The sequence below is a fragment of the Danio rerio genome, chromosome 4 (assembly GCF_049306965.1).
Source record: "Danio rerio strain Tuebingen ecotype United States chromosome 4, GRCz12tu, whole genome shotgun sequence".
Lineage (NCBI taxonomy): Eukaryota > Metazoa > Chordata > Actinopteri > Cypriniformes > Danionidae > Danio > Danio rerio.
The window spans coordinates 1,902,391-1,923,934 of NC_133179.1; the positions used below are offsets into that span (position 1 = coordinate 1,902,391).

The 21,544-nt window shown below is 34.7% G+C and overlaps 1 long non-coding RNA gene across 1 annotated transcript; it reads left to right on the forward strand.

The window, feature by feature from the left end:
• On the forward strand, positions 1-17,381 carry LOC110439353 (uncharacterized). Its single transcript, XR_012401692.1, has 5 exons — positions 1-110; positions 999-1,082; positions 15,880-16,059; positions 16,225-16,320; positions 16,751-17,381. It is a non-coding gene; the product is annotated as an uncharacterized lncRNA (long non-coding RNA).
• Positions 17,382-21,544: the final 4,163 nt, after the last annotated feature.

A 21,544-nucleotide genomic window follows, 5' to 3' on the forward strand; every position in this document is an offset into this window, starting at 1 on the left:
AAGTGTTTGTTTGTAACCGAAAGCTGTTTTTATACCAGAAAAGAAAACGAAGCGACTAAATCACGCGAAACTGACGCACATCAGACTGGAAAACACAAAGTCTACAGCATGTAAGCTAAGTTATCAGACAACACGACATAAAGTTAGCTGCAAATAATACGTTTTGCTTACACACACAACATTTGTAGCATAAATAGTTTAGCCAGTTAGCTGTTCTTGAAGTTTTTCAGATTCACAGAGCATAACTTTTAACTAAATAATTTTCATTTACATCGAAAAATAAAATGGATATTATTGTGTAAATATTGTGTTTAACTCAATAACATTATAAACAATTGTAAACACTCGGCAATTCATTCATGAGTGTGTTTACAGTTGTTTATAGGTGCTTATATTTATAGTTGTTTATGGGTATTTATTTATACAATTTATTTGTTGTTTTGAATGTAGTTTTCAAGATTGTAGTTTTGCAAAATGGATAAATAAGCAACACTTTACATTCTAACCAATAAATCATGTAATTGGAAAGTTCACAAAACTCTGTTTTATATTCAGAAAATGATGCAAGATGTGCTTATCCTCAATATAAGCATAATTATACTCTCGCAAATGCTTGAGATCTAGGCAAAGTGTTTTATTAAATGCAAAATGTGATAGCATGCTAAATAATGTGGTATACTATACTAAATTTAAACTAAACATATATAACTAAGATGTTTTATAATCTATTGCATAAAAATAGGACATTTTAGCAATGTAAGCAAATAAAAACTAAACAATACATATTACCACTATTATAGTTTTATCAACCTGTAACCATCAGGAACAATCTGGAAACAAAAAACACTTTAAGAGAGTCAAGTTTCTTATTTGCTGTGTTATTGCTTTCTAAACTTTAGCTTGATTGCATGCTTGGTCATATATCAGCGTCCATACTATAATGGTTACAGATTTTATTTAAACAAAACAAAATACACTTGCTATCTGCTTTGTTTCAGAGATGTTTTATCCTGTGCCTGAAGTGCTGAGAAGTGGTTTTGCTAATGACAGGCACACAAAGGCAAGGCAAGTTTGTTTATATGGTAAGTTTATTTATACAGCACGTTTCATACACCATGGTAATTCAAAGTGCTTCACATAAACAAGAATAAAAGAAACATAAAATACAAGTAAAATATATATATTTTTTTGTATTTGATCATTTATGTATACAGTGATAATTCAATATATTGCATAGCACCATTATAAATATACATAAAGACAAAAATCATATCTGCATGATGCCTTAAACACAGTTTTGGTTGGCCCATATGTTCAAGATTTTTAACTTAAAATTATGTCAAAGGGTTATTTTTTTCATTGTAATGTTTTGTGAGATATAGTCCTGGTTTGTGCATAATTTCTTACCTAAGGGGACAAGAATGAATCAATTAATCAACATGTTCTACAAAATATCCCATAATTTGTATCCAGAACATGATGATGATATAACGTATGCATACGATGCATCAACCGCAGCTTCAGTTGGCTGTTATGTTCAAAATTAAAATGTTCAGTATGTAATTTTTAATTATATTGTTTATACACGTGAGGCGTGTGATGTTATACAGAGCGCAACTGAACCCAATTTGAAGAAAAACCAGACTCAAGTCCTCAAAGTTCGTGCTTTCTCGTCCAACTTGTCTAGTTTAATGAATGCAAGAACTTTGTGTTCAATATTTGCGTACCTGAAATTAAGAAACGCCTCTAGTGTTGATGGATGTTGGCAGAATGTTGCTGTTTGGTTGTGTAGTGATCAACTTTGCATTTTGGTTGCCACTGTCCTTTTATGTTGCATATGTTTTAGCTCATGTATAATAACATCTTTAACTGTTTATCTGAATTTAGATGCTTTGGGGATAGGGGGAATCAATTATTTAAAAAAAATAAAAAAAATTACAAAAAAAAATTATTAATTTTTATTTTCCTTTTTACTTTACAAAATGTTTTTTTTTTACTTATTCTTTACAGACATTTTGTCAACAACATGGCTTGAGTGATCATTGAAGCATTGGAAAAATAAAAATAATTGTAATTTCAGCATTAACATTTAATTAATGCAGCGATTTGCTGCTTCTTTATGGATTTTTTGTTAATAACATGGTTTGAGCAATTATTAGAGCATTGAAAATAATAAAATAATTGGAATTTCAGCTTTAATTTTTAATTAATGTAATGATTTGCTGTTTCTTTATGGATATTTTGTCAACAACATGGCTTGAGCAATTATTGGAGCATTGGAAATAATAAAAATTATTGTAATTTCAGCTTCAATTTTTAATTAATGTAATGATTTGCTCTTTTGTTTATGGATATTTTGTCAACAACATGGTTTGAGCAATCATTGGAGCATTGGAAATAATAGATTAATCATAATTTCAGCTTTAATATTTAATTAATGTAATAGTTTGCTGTTTCTTTATGGATATTTTGTCAATAACATAGTTTGAGTAATCATTGGAGTGTTGGAAATAATAAAACAATTTTAATTCCAGCTTAAATATTTGATTAATATTAATATTTTGACTTGTTTTGTCAGCAAGCCCCACAGTTTGAGTAATCATTGGAGCGGCAGTAATGTTTGACCTGTGATTGTGCACATAACCTCTGAGTAGACGAGCGTGTCAAGAACTCACACCTGAGCTAGAGGCTTCAAAACCTCATTCGGCACTCCTGCATGAAACTCATCCATCAATCATCTAACAATCAGGTGCAATATTCAGAAATGATTCTGAAATGCTCGCAAACTCTTTATGTTAGTCGCTGCCACATAAATGACTAATAAATGTCACAAACACTTGTGTTGAGTGTGATATATGTTTGCAGTTAATGTAGAGGAACACTGCGTACTTTTGTATGTGTTTCTGGCAGCGGAGACCAACATCTACTGTTCTTCTCTGGTCATTAATTGTTCTAGAACAGAAAGTTATTGGTGATTTTAATTGGTGACACTTTAATTGATGGCCTGCTGAACTGCTCGAGATGTTTTACAGTCGGTCCAGTTATGAATGATACATCCTGGTTATGTTTGCATTCATAAATTATATTAGTATCAGTGTTTGGACTGACACAATTTCAGTGTACTAGAACTTCTGTGTTCAGCTGCTTTGACACAATCTAGATTGTAAAGCTCTATAGAAATAAAGATGAGTTGAATTGAGGTATTAACATAAACGGTTAGACATTTATTTGTGTTATGGTGGTACTTACTGCCAGCATTGTTGCCAGCAATTTTTCCCTTTACAGTCACTTACCTGTAGATGTGTTTTACGGCAGCAGGACCCTACCGCAGTTTCATTTCACAGTAAAATAGCCTTAAAGCAACTAGGCCTGTCAGGATTTGTTGTTGTACAATATATTAGGGTTTCAACGCTAAGAATTTTTTCTACTGGCCCAGCCAAAAAACAAAAACAAAAAAGTTAATAGCTATTTTTAGCCACATATTTTTAATAAGGTGTCACAAATAAAGTCTTCAAATCTAGAATTTAAATCTTTAAAAACAGGTAATAATTAGCTAAATTTAAGTGTTATGCATAGTTGGGTTTAGGGTTGGGGTGGGGGTATAGGCGTTAAATGCAATTAATGGGGTCATTTAATAGATAACATAAATAATACTCGGTGCGACTACTGTTTTTACATTACTGTGATGGTTGGGTATAGCTTTGGGGTGGGGTTTACCTTAATAAAATACAGTAAACGGGAAATGTATTAAATAATATGAATAATTCTTGTTAACTTCCAGCCATTTCCAACCGTATATGATCTAGGAACAACTTATTTTATGCCACTCATTATATAATGACAATATAATATCATCATAATGCAAGTACACTCTTCCGCAGAACACATCATATTTCATTATTAAGAATATTTAATTTAATTATAGTCATTTTAACTATTTAATAATGAGGCATTGGAATTGTGAAATTGCACATCCTAAATAAATAATAATAAATGTTAAAGGTAAAAAGTAACATAGGCATTAATATCTGCTACCAGATCTATTTTTAGACATCAGACACCCACGTGAAAATATACTATAGTCATTTATAGTAAGTATTTATGATATAGTAATTCTTTTATGGTAAAACACCCTTAAACGCATATTAAATTTACAGTCCAACAATACGTTTATAGTCATTTATTTCCTATTACACTTTACACGTTATTCAATATTTAGTAATTAATTTAATAAATTCCAAGCAAGTGGCAAATTTTTTCATTAGCTGTCTCATTTCTGTCTTTAACTACAGTAGCTGTATTTAATTACGTTGATTACTGTAGAATACCGCAAATTTCTAATGTGCAGTAAGTTACTGTAAAATACGTTTTTGCAGTAAATAACAGTACAATTCTGGCAAAGCCTACAGTGTATAAACATTAACACAATTTAATTGTATGTTTTTTTATTTGAAATAAAAAAGTAACATAGCTGATTTTTTATTACATGTTTATTTGTAATTAGGCAATCAATTGATGTATTTTTATAATTATTTTAAGTGTATTGCTCTTTAATTTAGCCCATGATGTTAAAGTATAAATGCAATTTACAGTTTTGGACAAAACACAGTCAAGAATGATATAGATAACATCAAGATGATCATATATTAATCAATGTTTTAAATATGCTGCTTGTGTTTATCCAAGCAACACTCAATTGCCAATATTAATTCAATACTAATTATTATTTCATTGCAATATTAGCGGTTAGAGTACGGACGGTTCTACACTTCTACATTATTACCAGAAATAGTGAACTATCCGGGACTGTTTGGAGTTTTTCAACATCCTAATTATACTAAGTGGACTGATTATATTTTTAAATACTATTCAAGATGGATAGTACTTGAATTGGGTTGCAGCATATGTGAAGCATTACATTGTGAAAGTTCTGCGTGTGTGTTTGTATATGAAGATGATGCTGATTTTGAGGTGTACTGTCTCTTTAAATCAGCACAAATCTCCTCCCCATTTTTTTTAGTATCTTTTGTTTATATTTCAATACATTATGAGACAAGCATTGTGAAAGTTCTGCTTGTGTTGTTTCAACATGATAATGCCGATTTTAAGGTGCACTGTCTCTTTAAATCAGCACGAGTCTCCCCGTCCAGCCACACCGCTCAGATTTCCCAGAACGAGATCCAGGCGATGATGAATCCTGATCAAGCCGTCACTTAATGTCACAGTCAGCATCTGATCAAGGCATTCATCATGTCTTTGGCCTCATTTAACTGGAAGAGAGACTCAGTTAATCCACAGCCCAGTATAATAGGCTTACGTCTGACCCAGTGTGGTACTTTTCCTACACTGGCGTAGTTAACGGGATCACGTCTTCTCCCAGATACCCTATAGGTACCTTCGCTGTTTTATTAAAAGCACAAAAGATGTTGTCTGCATTGCTGTGAGTGTAACCTTGAGAAGAGAAAAGCAGTGAGTGGAAATTTCCCAAAAGCATGGCTTAGGGTGGGACGAGCTGCGCTGTCATGTGATTCAGATGGAAATGAAACACAGCCCTTTTTTATTATCAGTGTGTTCAGCACCTGCATGTCACATTTATTAGCTGATGACGCGCATCTAGTGTTGACCTTCCTCGTCTATCTCCTGCACACAGATAAATAAATCACGGTATTTTGATAAAACTCTACAAGTAGTGACTGGAAAATACTGTTTCTGTTTTGATAGAGCCCACTGTATGCTATGCATTCTCAGATGCTCGTAAATTCCTGAGGTTTAGGGAGACACAGACTGTGTTTTGAAGAAAAGGTTAATGTCATGCAGTTGCTAGGGTGTTGTGGGTGATTGGCACTGTGTTACTGTGCAGTTAAACATAATGATGTTTTAAATAGATATTTATTGGGTTTAAAAATATTATTATTATTATTATAAATTAATATTATTATAGTTGTTTTGTTTGTTTCCCATTACTGGGTTGCAGCTGGCCGGACATCGGCTGTGTAAAACATATACTGAAGTAGTTGGTGGTTTATAACTGTGGTTACCCCTGATTTATAAGGGACTAAGCCGAAGGAAAATTCATTCATTAATTTTCTTGTTGGCTTAGTCCTTTTATTAATCTGAGGTCGCCACAGTGGAATGAACCGCCAACTTATCCAGCACATTTTTACGCAGCGAATGCCCTTCCAGCCGCAACCCATCTCTGGGAAACATCCACACACACATTCACACACACACACTCATACACTATGGACAATTTAGCCTACCTAATTCACCTGTACCGCATGTCTTTGGACTGTGGGGGAAACCGGAGCACCCGGAGGAAACCCACACTAACACAGGGAGAACATGCACCGAAGTAAAATAAATGAATGTAATTTTTTTATTATTAATGTTGTTTAAAGTTTATTTATGAAGCACTTCTCCCAGAGATGGGTTGTGGCTGGAAGGGCGTCCATTGCGTAAAAATGTGCTGGATAAGTTGGCGGTTCATTCCGCTGGGGTGACCCCGAATTAATAAAGGGACTAAGCCGACAAGAAAATGAATGAATGAATAATGTTTGGCTGACAACATTATGAAAATATTAATGAATGAATGAATAAGCTACTAATGTCAATATTATAAGCCCCCTTAAAGTGTTTTTGGAATGACTATAAAACAAACCTGTCATCCAATGACTTGCCTAATTCACCTAATTAGCCTAGGTAAGCATTTAAATAGCACTGTAAGCTGAATACTGGTGTCTTACAAAACACCTAGTAAAATCTTATTAGAAAATTATTAAAATAAATTACTAAAACTAAGTTTAAAAATGTGTTGGAAAAATCAACACTTAGGAAATGTTTGGAAAGGTATAATAAGAAATAGTTTCTCTTGTGGTTGTTATATTTATTGCATTTATTTAAGCTGCACTGTAGTCTGAGAGCATTTCCAGTTCCTCTAAAACTGACTTTTCCTTTTAGAGTTGCGAAAAGATTAATACAATTACAATTGTAAGTCTTGAAATTCTGAGAAAATGTTTATAATTGTCAGAAATAAAGATTAGAATTGGCAGAATTATTTTTTGTGCAATTTTAAAGGAAAAAATAGCAGCTTAAATTGTTTACTTAAAACTTAAAAGTCAGAATTGCAGTGTGTTAATGCAATAATTCTAGGATCTTACAAAATAGTTAGTAATTAATAATTATAGTTATAGTTAATTAATAATAATAGTTAATAATTACAAAATTATTAGAAATTAATTATAAAAACTATTAAGTTTGAAAAATGTGTTGGAAAAAAATCTGCACTTGGAAAATATTAGAAAAATAATAAAAAATGCACTAATTTAGTTTCAGCTATAGAGATGTCTCTTGTGTTTTTTTATTTATTTATTTGTATTTATTACATTTATTTAAGCTGCACTGCAGTCTGTGAGTATTTCCAGTTCCTCAGAATAAACTCATCTTTATCTCATAGCCTGACGATGCGCAGAGCGGGACTGCAATATCTGTAAATGACCAGCATGTTTGGTCAGTATATGTGATGTAATGCAGGCTGAGACAGCGCTCTGGTATGTGTTGTTCTTCCTGTCTGAAGGACATCACTTCCTTTTTTTTACCCTGCACAGGAAATTGTAAGAGCTTTGTTATTTCAGTTATGTGCATTTGTGAAGTGTACAGACATGTCAATCTGCAGTTATATAACCAATATATTTCCTGTGGGCATTAAGGAAATATGCTTTAGATGTTTGCCATGCAGATTATGAAATCATAACTGTAAAGCTGGAAGATTTGGCAATAATACTCGTATGATGATACAAGTAATTTCATATCCTGATAACCCTTTATATCATGATACTGTACAGTTTCTGGTAAATGTAATAAATTAAAAATTCAGATGTACACTCACCGGCCACTTTATTAGGTACACCTGTCCAACTGCTTGTTAACGTAAATTTCTAATCAGCCAATCACATGGCAGCGACTCAAAACATTTAGGCATGTAGACATGGTCAAGACGATCAACTGCAGTTCAAAGCGAGCATCAGGATGGGGACGAAAGGAGATTTAAGTGACTTTGAATGTTGATGGTGTCAGACGGTCTGCTCTAAGTATTTCAGAAACTGCTGATCTACTAAGATTTTCACACACAACCATCTCTAGGGTTTACAGAGAGAAAAAAAGAAAAAATATGCAGTGAGCGGCAGTTCTGTGTGTGCAAATGCCTTGTTGATGAGGCCAGAGGTCAGAGGAGAATGGCCAGACTGGTTCCAGCTGATAGAAAGGCAACAGTAACTCAAATAAGCACTCGCTACAACCGAGCTCTGCAGAAGAGCATCTCTGAACACACAACACGTCCAACCTTGAGGCGGATGGGCTACAGCAGCAGAAGAGCACACCGGGTGCCGCTCCTGTCAGCTAAGAACAGGAAACTGAGGCTACAATTCACACAGACTCACCAAAACTGGACAATAGAAGATTGGAGAAACGTTGCCTGCTCTGATGAGTCTCCATTTCTGCTGACACATTCAGATGCTCTGCTCAGAATTTGGCCTCAACAACATGAAAGCATGGATCCATCCTGCCTTGTGTCAGTGATTCAGGCTGGTGGTGGTGTAATGGTGTGGGGGAGATTTTCTTCACACACTTTGGGCCTATTAGCACCAATTGACCACAGTGTCTCCATCTTCTGATGGCTTCTTCCAGCAGGACAACGCGCCATGTCATAAAGCTCAATCATCTCAGACTGGTTTCTTTGACGATTCACAAGCATTTGGATATTTATGGATATTTTTTACAGTGTAGGTCATATATTTTGGTGCTTTTGAACAAACAGATTGATTAAACAGATGCATTTATTATTATAATATTTTAATCACAGATCATTTTTAGAAATAGAAACTATAATGTTTAAACAAAGATATCTTTAATTAAAGATTTTTCCCTAATATATATCAATTTGGGCTGCTAATTTTTGGATTGTTATAAGTTATTCGGCTTCAGTTTTGACTAATCTAATGTATATGCACAATGATATTATTATAAAGCTTGAAATCTGTGTGGGGTGTACTCATAAATGCTGAACACTTTATTTATATATATATATATATATATATATATATATATATATATATATATATATATATATATATATATATATATATATATATATATATATATATATATATATATCATGATATTGTAGAGTAATGCCTGATCCCAGTTATACAATAATCTCCCAGCAGGATATTATGATGGCACAGAAAGCATCGGGTTTATGAGTCTACTTTGGCCAGTTTGATGCATGATCTCCTACTCTCCATGATTCCCCGTAATCCTCCATCGCCCCACACAGAGTCAGTGGGTTCATGTGCTGGAGGTTCAGGTTGTCGTTTACAGTATTAGTGGAAAGTTTTGATGGTGTTTGGTGGTTTTCCTGCGCTGCTCCTGCGGGTCCAGGAATTCAGAGCTCTTTCAGCTGTAAGCGGATTACCGGCCCAAAGCTTCATATCAAAAATGCCCCGGTATTCCTCTCTTCCCACACTCTTCCTCTTTTCTCATCTGGAAAATTCTCTGGACTCATGGTTCATCGTGGATACGTTTTGGTCACGGTTGTGGTTACACTCTTAAGGGTTCTTTAAATTGGGTAAAATATGAACAAACCCAAACATTGGGTTAAATTTGGTCCTATAATTTTAATTAAAAAAATGAACCCAGCAGTTGGTTCAGTCCTTATTACTCCCAAAACTGAACCTTTAATCTTTAATGTAGCTTCAGTATAAAGTTTAGTTACAAGAACGCTGTGTTATATGAGGATCTATATGCTGGTATGGTATTTTGGAGGTTGGTTTCTCATTTTGTGAACATGTGGGGATGCGTCAGACTAGTTGAAGCAGCATTAACCAGTTTGAACTGTGACAGAAATTCACACTGGTGTTTCTTTTCACACATTGACATTTACACTGTCAGAGATGCTGATGAGATGGAGATCGTCACAGATGTTAAACTCTGCAGTTCTGCTCACCTCTTATAACCCACTGACCTAAATTTAGTGCAGATCTCAACTTACTCGCACTCACTCTGTGTAGAGAACTTGGCCTTCAGAAACACACACACACACATTGGTATTGGTGGTTTACAAAGACCATAGGTGTTCTGTATTTTACACAACCACTAAACCCAACCTGTACAGCAAACCAGTGGCAAATTTTGAACATCACAAACCTCATTAAGTATGATTTTTGAGAGTTTCAAATTACGAGGACACAAGACATGTCCTCATAAACCACCTTAATAGAGTACATCTAGGTAATACCAATGTCATTATACAAATTCCTGTCCTTGTAAACCACCAAAGCTAGTATACACACATGTTGGTATTGGTGGTTTATGAGGACTCTCCATAGGTGTAATGTATTTTATACAGTAAAACACATATCCTATGGCTTTTCCTTACCCCTGCCCTTATATCGAACCCTCACAGTAAAACTGTGGCAAATTCTAAATGTCATAAGACACTATTGATTAACATTTTAAGCATTTTGAATAACAAGGACACAAGAGATGTCCTCTTAAACCGTCTTAATACAGTACAACTAGATTGTCTCCATGTCATTATAGAAATGTATTTCCTTGTAAACCACCAAAACCAGTATACACACACACATTGGTATTGGTGGTTTATGAGGACTCTCCATAAGTGTAATGTATTTTATACTGTAAGAAAACACTGATATGGCCCTACTCCTAAACCCAACCTGTTATAAGACACCATTAATTATTATTTTTATACATTTTGAATTATGAGGACACAAGACATGTCCTCCTAAACCACCTCAATAGAGTACAATTAGATCATACTCATTTCATTATACAAATTTCGGTCCTTGTAAACCACCAAAACCAGTACACACACACACACACATTGGTATTGGTGGTTTATGAGGACTCTCCGTAAGTGTAATGTATTGTCTATTGTAAAAAAACACGCATAATATGGCTTTTAATAATACTTTGAATGTCAAAAGACCCAGTAAAGTAAGGCAAGTTTATTCATATACCGCATTTCATACTCAATGCCAATTCAAAATATAGGGTGCACAAAATATTGTTTCAGCATTGATATCGCTATGTCTGCAATATCGATATTGAGGCGTGATTATATTTGACCTGTTTAAAACATTCAGGCACAAGAAATTGTACCATTTTATAATTGTATTAAAGATTAATTTTACTTTAGGAGTAGTAGTAGTAGTACTTTAGTTTAATTCAGTATTAATTACAGAAGACTATAGTGTTATTTTACATTCAATTTCTTCATTTCTGTACTTAAATACTTCTCAGAAAACCTCATGTCCCAGTAATCCACCATAATAAAGCAAAGCTCTGTCATTATACAAAAAATCAGTCCTTGTAAACCACCAAAACCAGTACACACACACACACTTATAAATAATAAAGCTCCACAAAACACACACATCTAAAAGGATCAGGGTCAGAGAAATGCACAGAGCGTATTTGGGTGGTTTCACATGCAGATGAGCGTATGTGCGTTTCACTTCCTGTCTGTGTCAAAAGCGTTTGTTTTCCGGTCTGATAAGTCTGCTATGAACATACACTGAAGCTATGCACGCTGGAAGCATGATAACACACACAGACAGAAAGTGATGAAAGCGCTGACCGCTTCAAAGTGACAGAGCTTGAGAGGACATGTGTGTATAATGTCCCCATGCCCTACTTTTTATGTTATCAAGTTTCCCTCTGGTGTTTTTATTAATCATGGCTTTCATCAAGCTATTGCCTGTCATAAAATGTACTCAAACGTCACTTTACTAAAGGGGTAGTTCACCTAAAAATAACATTTCTTCACCATTTACTCACCTATACCTGAACATTTATGATTGTTTTTCTTCTGTTGAACACAAAGGAAGATAGGGCTGGGCCGATAAACGATATTATATCGAATTTAATCAAGTTTAACAATGATAAGCTCTGGGCTTTTTTACTCTATATTGATCTAAGAGCCAATCACGCAGTATCAATTTATTTAGTCTTTTCTTGTTTTGTTTAATAAATTGCTGAAATCTGAGTTTGAAATAAGATATATATATATATATATATATATATATATATATATATATATATATATATATATATATATATATAGGGTGTGTAGGGTTTTCTCAAAAGCAGTAATGCATGCATGTAATCAATCTGCTCAAGTTTAAAACAGATGTCAGAAAGAAATTGGATTTGTTGGCAGTAAAAGAGTAAATAACCGTACAAATAGAAAACAAAAACAAAACAAAAAAATATATATATATAAAAATACAAAATTGATTACAAAATAAAAATAAACCACACTGTAACCCACATATTGTGCACCAAACGGTATATGATATGCATAAACAACATTCATTTTACAAATTAAGCATATAAACATGTCAGTACTGTAAGTTGAGGTAGGCAGCATGGTGTATTGAGTCAAATAAATAATTATAATAAAATAAATAATTAAGAGAGAGATTAGGGAAAATATATTAAAGTGAATAGGCTGGGCAATGTCATGTTCTTCAAACTTGTGGTTTTAATTCAAGAAAGGGTTGTATGCTCGTGTTATCAGCACTAGTACTCATCAGTCTACAGTAACTGCTTCAAGTTCATTGGCAGTTCTGTGAGCAAAAAAATGCCCTGTTGATGTCAGAGGTCAGAGATTGGCTCGAGGTAGTAAAACAGCAACAGTAGCACTTGGTAAAATCACCACTTGTTGCAACTTAGACCTGCTAAAGAGCATTTCTGAACACCCAGCGAATGCAAACCTTGAAGAAGATCTGGGACATACGTGTACGATTGCCTGGACTATCAATCGCTGTTTTCATCAGTGTTAATGTGCATGAGAAACAAGTGATTCAATCCCTTTTGGTAAAACAAATAAATTAGGCTCTCTTGGTGTAGTTTTGGACTAAAAATGGAAACATATTTGCAGAATAAACTCTGATGTGCTAAACATTTCACCATTGTGGCTCCATTGTGCTTGCATTGTTTACTATTGGTTGCTACACTGCAGTCAGGTACTCTACACTGAATCTGTGAGTTGATACCCTTTCAAAATGTACTTTTTAGGTATTAATATGTACCTTAAAGCTCCTTCAAGTACTATATTTACTTTAAATGTACCAATATGGATCCTTAAGTTATTAATATGGTAGTTTTACATGCAAAAAAAGGTACGGCCCCAGTAGCAGATTTTACCTTTATTTCTGCCAGTGTAACAGCATGATGGAAACCACCTAAATCCCTTTTTTAAATTTATTTTAATTAATAACATTTATTCATAACTTTGAATAAAGTTGAGCTTTGAAAAGATTTGCTTCACATTAATATGGAAACCCGGCTCTTTACTGCTGCAACATTCATAGGGTGGATTCTGAAATTGGTAATCTGGAGCCATCGATGCTAATAAAGACTCTATAGTAAAGCTTTCATTTGATTTCGTAAAATATCTGATTGTATCTCCAAGGTGGCCTCAGCAGGGTGTATTAGGAGGAATGTGATTCGATTAAGATGTTGAAGAGATGTTTGTAGCGTGAGATGCGTGTCGGACTGTCTCCGCAGGTTCCCATGAGTGCGGTCAGCAGGCGGCTGTTTGTTTAATACGAGGGGATAAAATGATTATATAAGAATGAGGCAGGAGCCGGGGGAAGATGAGCCGACCTCTGGCCTTCTCTGCGGGAGACCGGCGGGATGTTTTCTCTCTCATGGACCCCCCCGTGATCCAAAAACCCAGAAATCCAGACATTCTCCAGAACGGTTTTTAATAATATATATAATTTTCTGTTCAAAGTCAGCTTTCAGAACTTTTACCTGGGAGAAATACCAAGCCGTTCACCACGCAGACTAATGCAGCAGATGTTCAATGTTAAAAAAACAAAACAACGTACAGTGAAAAATGACCATCGTAATTACATATACGGGAGAGTTCACCTAAAAGCACTATAAAACAACTATTTATTCCTTTGAACTTTTGTTTCAGTGACTTGTCAAGATGCAGTAGTTTTCACAAAAGACAGCACAACATAAAATCACAGTATTCACTACACTAATACCATTCATAATCTATGATAATTATGTTTCTCAAAATGACTCTTGTGAAGCACAAACTAAGATACTTAGAAAAAAATTGGCAAAGACTATAGTTTAACTACCAATTCTCACTGATAATACAGGCTCATTACTAGGGCCAGGCAGAATCTGCGGAAATCTATTGCTATTTCTGCGCAGAAAATCTGCGGATTTATACGGAATGATTTTGAGTGTATCGCAACGTAAAACATAATATGTTAAATAAAAAAATAATTTTTACATTTTATTTAATGTTTACAATGCAAATCCAAATAGATCAATTAATTTGGTCTCTCATTTAATATATCTACCATATATCTACTAAAAGACAGAAAGGATTACTTTACAACTAAGTAAATCATATGAACATTTTCATATTAGTAAGTAATATTACTGAAATCAATTAAAAAATTGAATAAAAATAAATTTACCACCAAATACCAGCTAAATAATTAGACTCGATGGGCTGAAAATCTGCGGATTTCTGTGCGTGCAGATTCCATGTGGCCTTTCTCATTACCTGCCTATTATTAAGATATTGGCTGTTTATTAGCAAAATTTTGTTTTATTCTACATCCTACGCAATACCTAAACCCTAATAACTCTATATATAAAGAACTAATTAGTAGTTATTAAGCTGAAAATCGTAATGTTTTATTGATGGTGTGATTTAATTATAATGTGTAACCAAATCAAACAATTTCAATTGAACCACTATCTACTCTCTACTCTCCCTCAAGTGGTTATTTAATCTCAATAGCTATAACATTTCATAGTATATGGATTTTCCTACTATGGAACTCAATGGTTACAGGTTTCCAGCATTTTTCAAAATATCTTCTTTTGTTTTTAATAGATAAAAGAAGCTTTGAAACAAGTAAAGGAAGAGTAAATGATGACAGGATTTTCTGTTTTGGGTGAACCATCTCTTTAATGATTTGTTAAAAGCATGAGTTGTGACTTTAGATAAAGTGTTACCAAAAATGGTTAATTATTAAAAATAAAAATAACCTTGCATAGCATTTACATACTCCAAACTTATTAAATCTGTTTATCAAACCTTTACAGAAATAGCAAAATAGTTTTACAGAAAAATAAATATTATTCCCAACCCTTCCCCATAAACAAATTGAAATAACAATTACACACACACACACAAACACACACACACACATTCATTCATTTTTCTTCAGCTTAGTTCCTTTATTTATCAAAGGCTCATCCAGCTGCAACCCAGTTCTGGGAAACACTCTGAAATTCACACACACACACACACTCATATACTATGGCCAATTTAGTTAATCAATTCCCCTATAGCGCATGTGTTTGGACTGTGGGGGAAACCAGAGCACCCAGAGGAAACCCATGCCAACACTGGTTGAACATGCAAACTCCACACAGAAATGCCAACTGACCCAGCCGAGACTCAAACCAGCGACCTTCTTGCTGTGAGGCCACAGCACTACCAACTGAGCCACAGTGTCGACCTATAATCATTTTTTATTAGTGTGAAATATAAAGTGTGACCGAATCCAAACAACTTCTCATCTCAGTTTTGCACACAACTTTAATTTTAAAAGGATAGATGGATCATTCAGAGACCAGTCTAATAAAAGCAATCAACCAGAAACCTCTATAAATGCATGCATAAACAGTAAATCCCCTTTAGTATATTTACAGAACAACATGTTCAATTTAGCTGCAGCTCAGAAAAAGCCACGGGGTTCGGTTTGCCCTTTCGCACACTAAACATTTCTGTTACCTGCTCTTTTTTTTTTTCAGGGAAAGCCACTGTGATCTGAATACTTCGGAGAAGAGGTGAACCAGTTCAGAAGCTCTGCAAAGGGATTTCTACTGTACTCGGGCCTCCTTTAGTCGGGCAGATAGGTTACCAAAAAGGAGAAATCCAGCACCTCCACACCTCTCCCTGGGACGGGACGTCCTACGAAGATCTGTGTGAGGGTAAAGTGTAAAAATCTCAAACAAGTGACTTAAAAAGAGCTTCTCTGATTAAGATGTCAGACACACGATAACGCCAGAAAAACACTGGCAAGAACAGTGCTCATGGGAGGTGATCGCAGAGAAAACCACTGATTCGCAGAATAAAAACATCGCTGCCCTTCTCAGGTTTGCAGAAAAACTTTCCAGGATGATCTGACGCTCTGACGAAAGATGATCTTAGGACAGATGAGATGTCAGAGAACATTTAATTGATCAAATGCAGTAAGTGAATATACAGTTATTGGCCCTCCTGTATATTTTTTGTCCCAATTTCTGCTTAACGTAGATGACAGTACATAATATCTGACTAGATATTGTTCAAGACACTTGTATTCATCTTAAAGTAACATTTAAAGGCTTAACTAGGGGTAATTGGAGTAAAGTTAAAGTAATTAGGCAAATTGTATAACAGTGGTTTGTTTAGTTTATCTAAAATAAATATTAAGGGGGCTAATAATATTAACCTTAAAATGCCTTTTCAAAAATTAATAAGTGCTTTTATTCTAGCCGAAATAAAACAAATAAGACTTTCTCCAGAGGAAAAAATATTACTGGAAATACTGTGAAAAATTCCTTGCTCTGTTAAACATCATTTGGGAAATATTTGGAAAAATAATAATCCTGACTTCGACAATCTTTTGCATTTGCACAGATGAAGAAATGCCAGGGGTGGACACTGTAGGGTGAGTAAATGTTTGATTGAAGTCATTGCAAATAATCTGTATTTGTTGTAAAGGGTGCACAAGTTTTTCTTTCTCCTGAATCATTAACGATGGCATTTAAAAACAATTGGGTAACACTTGAGTCACAATTCACGCTATTTACTACTGGCTTATTATTAAGATTAGTAGCTATAAATGATCTTATTTTTTATGTACCTAATACCTAAGCACAACTATTAGCTTAATAACTATTAATAAGCAACTAATAAACAGTCTATTCAGTTAATAGACTTAGTTAAAGGAATTGTTCACCAAAAAATGAAAATTTTGTCACATTTTACACTCTCTCAAGTAATTGTAAACCTTTTCTTTCTTCTGTTCATCAACAAAACAAAATTACAATTAAGAAATAATTGTGAAATGCATAAAAAATAAACTTTATAAAAGCATATTAGTGTCAATTATGTATACAATATATATTGGATCATTTACATTTAGAAATATCCCATGTACAATGCAAACACGTACATCAACAAACTGAAATTATAAACTTGATCACAGATACTTACAATATGGTAATTAATTAAATTCACCCTGCAATTGAAAAACCCTAGATTGACAGTGTTTAGAAGTACTTATATGCTCAGAAAAAAAAGAAATTAAGGGTCCTATGCATAAAAACCCAGCATTTTAACAGTCTAGAAAGGATTCTACACAAGTTTTATAAAGCAGACCCCTGAAGTCTCATTTATAAACATGTCGTATGCACACATCGGGCATGGAAACATCCGTATATATGTCACTTCCCATGTAAAAGTTGTTTAACACTTTAGGTTACAATTCACAGTATAAATAACCATTAACTGACAATACTAGCCTAAACTACTAATTAGCTGTTTATTAATATTTAGTAAGATAGAAGTTGGCTTTAGGATTAGGCATGCAGAATAGGATCATACTTTATAACTGCTTATGAACAGTTTATATCTTAATAATAGGCAGGTAATAAGCCAGTAGTTCATAGCATGACTTTCGACCTAATCCAAAGTGTGACCATTTAAGTAACTGAATCACTTTAAATCACCATAGTCACTAATAGTCACATAGTCAAAAATGAATGAGAATTTATTCTGGTGTATGTTCAATTGTAGGAAGGTTTATAAGTCAGACCCCTGGAGTTTTGTTTATCAATGTGGCGTACGCACAAAACAGAGGCAGAAATGTGCGTACGCCACCTCCCACACAAAAGATGTGATCTCTAAAAAGCAAACTTGACTGAAGAAGCTGCAAGTAAACTTTAAGGAAACATATTTTACTGCTAAAACTTTAGTTTAGGTCACAATAGGGTATATGCGGAGCTAGTGTTTCTTCTCATACCGATAAACCTCATTCATTTAGTTGCTCAAGCGTAAAAACACCATTGAATGTTCTGGGGTAAAATAAATGCTCATATTTTAAAGACATGATTTAATGCAGTGCTTGTACAATCTGACACCCACTTTTTATCAAATATCACTCAGCCAGGGGGGATTGCTGATTTTTAAAGAAAACAGACCTTAACCGCGCTGATTTTGTAATGGCATACAGTTCACCGGAAGCGCTTAACCCAGGTTACTGATAAATTAAAAGTCCCTTAGCATACTTACACAAATATACCCTATTCACAGTATGAACAAACCATTAACGAACACTACCTGCTTATTGAACTACTGAACAGTTACTAATTACTAATGAACAGTAAGGTAATGAGCCAGTAGTTCATAGCATGAATTGTGACCGACACTAAAGTGTGACCATTTAATGTAAATTTTGACTTAATCGAACCCTTTAAATCACCATAGTCATTAGTGAATAAATGAGAATTTATTCTGGTGTATGTTCACTTTTACACTCAGAAAAATGACTTTTGCTTTTTTATTTTATCAGTGGGACAACTTAATTGTTTTATGTTCAATCCACTTAAATTTTCAAAATCCATTAGGTTAACTTAATCTATTTGTGTTGGGACCGCATGAAGGAATTGTGTGGAACCCTGCATTTCTTACAGTGTAGGAAGGAATCTATGCAAATTTGATCGATCAGAGCCCAGAGCTGGGATTTCTTCCGTGGGTTTTTCACACAGTGTGGAGACAGAAAAATGCTTTTGTTGATCCAGTCTTACCTATGGAGTCGGGGCGTCGCCTGGGGCCCCACGGCCTGTTTCAATAGGTCAGACATTCCTGCGTCCCTGCTCTTTTGTGGCGTCCAGCTCAAAGGCTGCAGTGGCCTTTAATCCGAGGGTAAATCACCGCAGTCCCGTACACCCCTGCTCCACTTCCACTGGGGGATTTGGCCAATCGGGGGTTGACGAATAACTTCTGTGTGAAGGTGGTGAGGCGAGTGATTCGTTTAAGTTCTGCTGGGAGCAAAAGAAACAACAAACTCAACTCGTTGCCCTGTCGGCAGTGACCCAAAGCAGAGCGCAGGGTCCCAGCGTGGGGCCACACTCATTCCTGACTCGCTTAATCTGTCACTTGTGTCGAACGTCATCCCAAACATTCCTCCTCTTTTTTTGTTTTTTACAATTTGTATATTTATTACATTTAGTCATTTATTTAGGAGACGCTCTTGTCCAAAGGGACTTACAATTAAGGAGGCAATCAGCGATTCAACAAGAAGAGGCAATGCACTCAAGAAGAGCTAATTGTACAAAGTAACTTGTTTGTGCTTACAGATTTTATTTTTTAAGAGAGAAAGTGTTTCAACAGGTGGTTTGTCAAACCCACTCACCTGTGTGTAGCAGACCTCATAAATGCACAGTGTTTGTGTCGGCAAAGAGCTTAAAATGACCAAGAGGCGACACTCAATAGAACGTTCCATTGCAACAGCAGCGCCCAGCAACAGGCCCAGATTCCGGTATTTTGGAGTGAAAGCGATGATGGGCTGTCCATTGGATCTCATTGCTCATAAAGTATAACACGCAGAATCGATGGTGGTAATAGTATTTAAATTTTATTTTATTTAAAGAACAATTGAGGATAGAGAATGAGGAAAGATGTGCATAATAATAATGAAAATTGGGTGATCGGAAAGAGGACTAATAATAATGATTTTAGTGATAATACGAAATAATAAGGCTGCCTCTTTTACATATATTTAGGAAAATTCCTCCTATTGTTCATCTCTTCAGCATCAGTCATGTCATCTCATGATCTTCTTCACTCATATACAGTCATTGTCTTTGGCATCTGCTCCTCTGTAGAATAAAATCAGATTAAATTCAGTGTTTTGCTTTGCACAAATGTTTCTTTTACTAGTCGTCATCGGTTATGTCTACGTAAGAAGTTTCTAAACCGGTGTGCTTTGAATTGGGAAATGCCACTTCCTCTCTGAATTTAGGGCATACGGTGGGTTGTGGTCTATATTTGTGGTTCGTCTGAAATTGAGCTGTCATGAACCCACACTATTGGAAAGCATATTGCATGGCTACTAAATGAAGTTTCTAGAGATTTTGATACTTTGCTTTTTAAAGGTTTTCTTTGCAAAACAAAACTATGAAAGTTTATTATAATAGATTGGAGTTTACTTTATTCACAATTAAACTTTTTTTATTGGAATTTATTATTTTAAGAGTTTTTCTTTCACTGTTAAACCAGTTTTTAGCTAAAGTAATTGATTAAAAAACTATTTATATAATTATTTTGCCACTAAAATAGCTATATAAGCATAAACAAGAGCTTTTAGCTTTATTTAATTAGACTTGCATGATTGTGATAGCTCTAGTGTCCTACAGAATGACCGTAAAAATAAAATAGACAGTAGTGCAGATCTATTTTTGTTGTTGATCAGATCAAGAATTTAGGTTTATAATGAATTAATTTGAATGGAAATTGACTTTATATTAAAGTCTTTGCTACAGTTTGAGACTTTGAGGAACCAGAGAAGACTTTTAGACTTTATTTCAAAAATAATCATAAAAACTGTGATAATTTTATTTAAGCAACACAATACAAAACAATTCTACCTAAACATGTCTTTAAAGTAATAGTAACAATATTCAGCGACGCAGTGGGTAGCACGTTCGCCTCACAGCAAGAAGGTCGCTGGTTCGATCCTCGGCTCAGTTGGCGTTTCTGTGTGGAGTTTGCATGTTCTCCCTGCGTTTGCGTGGGTTTCCTCCGGGTACTCCGGTTTCCCCCACAGTCCAAAGACATGCGGTACAGGTGAATTGGGTAGGCTAAATTGTCCGTAGTGTATGTGTGTGTATGTGTGGATGTTTCCCAGAGATGGGTTGCGGCTGGAAAGGCATCCGCTGCGTAAAAATTTGCTGGATAAGTTGGCGGTTCAATCCGCTGTGGCGACCCCGGATTAATAAAGGGACTAAGCCAACAAGAAAATGAATGAATGAATGTAACAATATTCATTAAATTAACTCCATGATTCTTTTATCTCGTTCCTAATACACACTTTTCACCAAAAAATTAATTATTAAGACTATAAAAGTGCCTTTATCTCGATAAGGAACTCCATATTTTAGAAATGTCTCCATCTTAAAGAAACTATTGTGATATTGAATGTTTAATCTGAATACTTTTAACAGTTTGTTAATTTGTGGTGTAACACTTTAAAGAAGGGCTGCTCAACCCTGTTCCAGGAGATCTACCTTCCTGCAAAGTTCAGCTCCAACCCTGATCAAGCACGCATGAAGCGATTCATTAGGACCTGAACAGCACATGATATTTACAGGTTTGTTTGAAATGGGTTGCAACTGAAATCTGCAGGAAGGTAGATCTCCAAGAACAGGG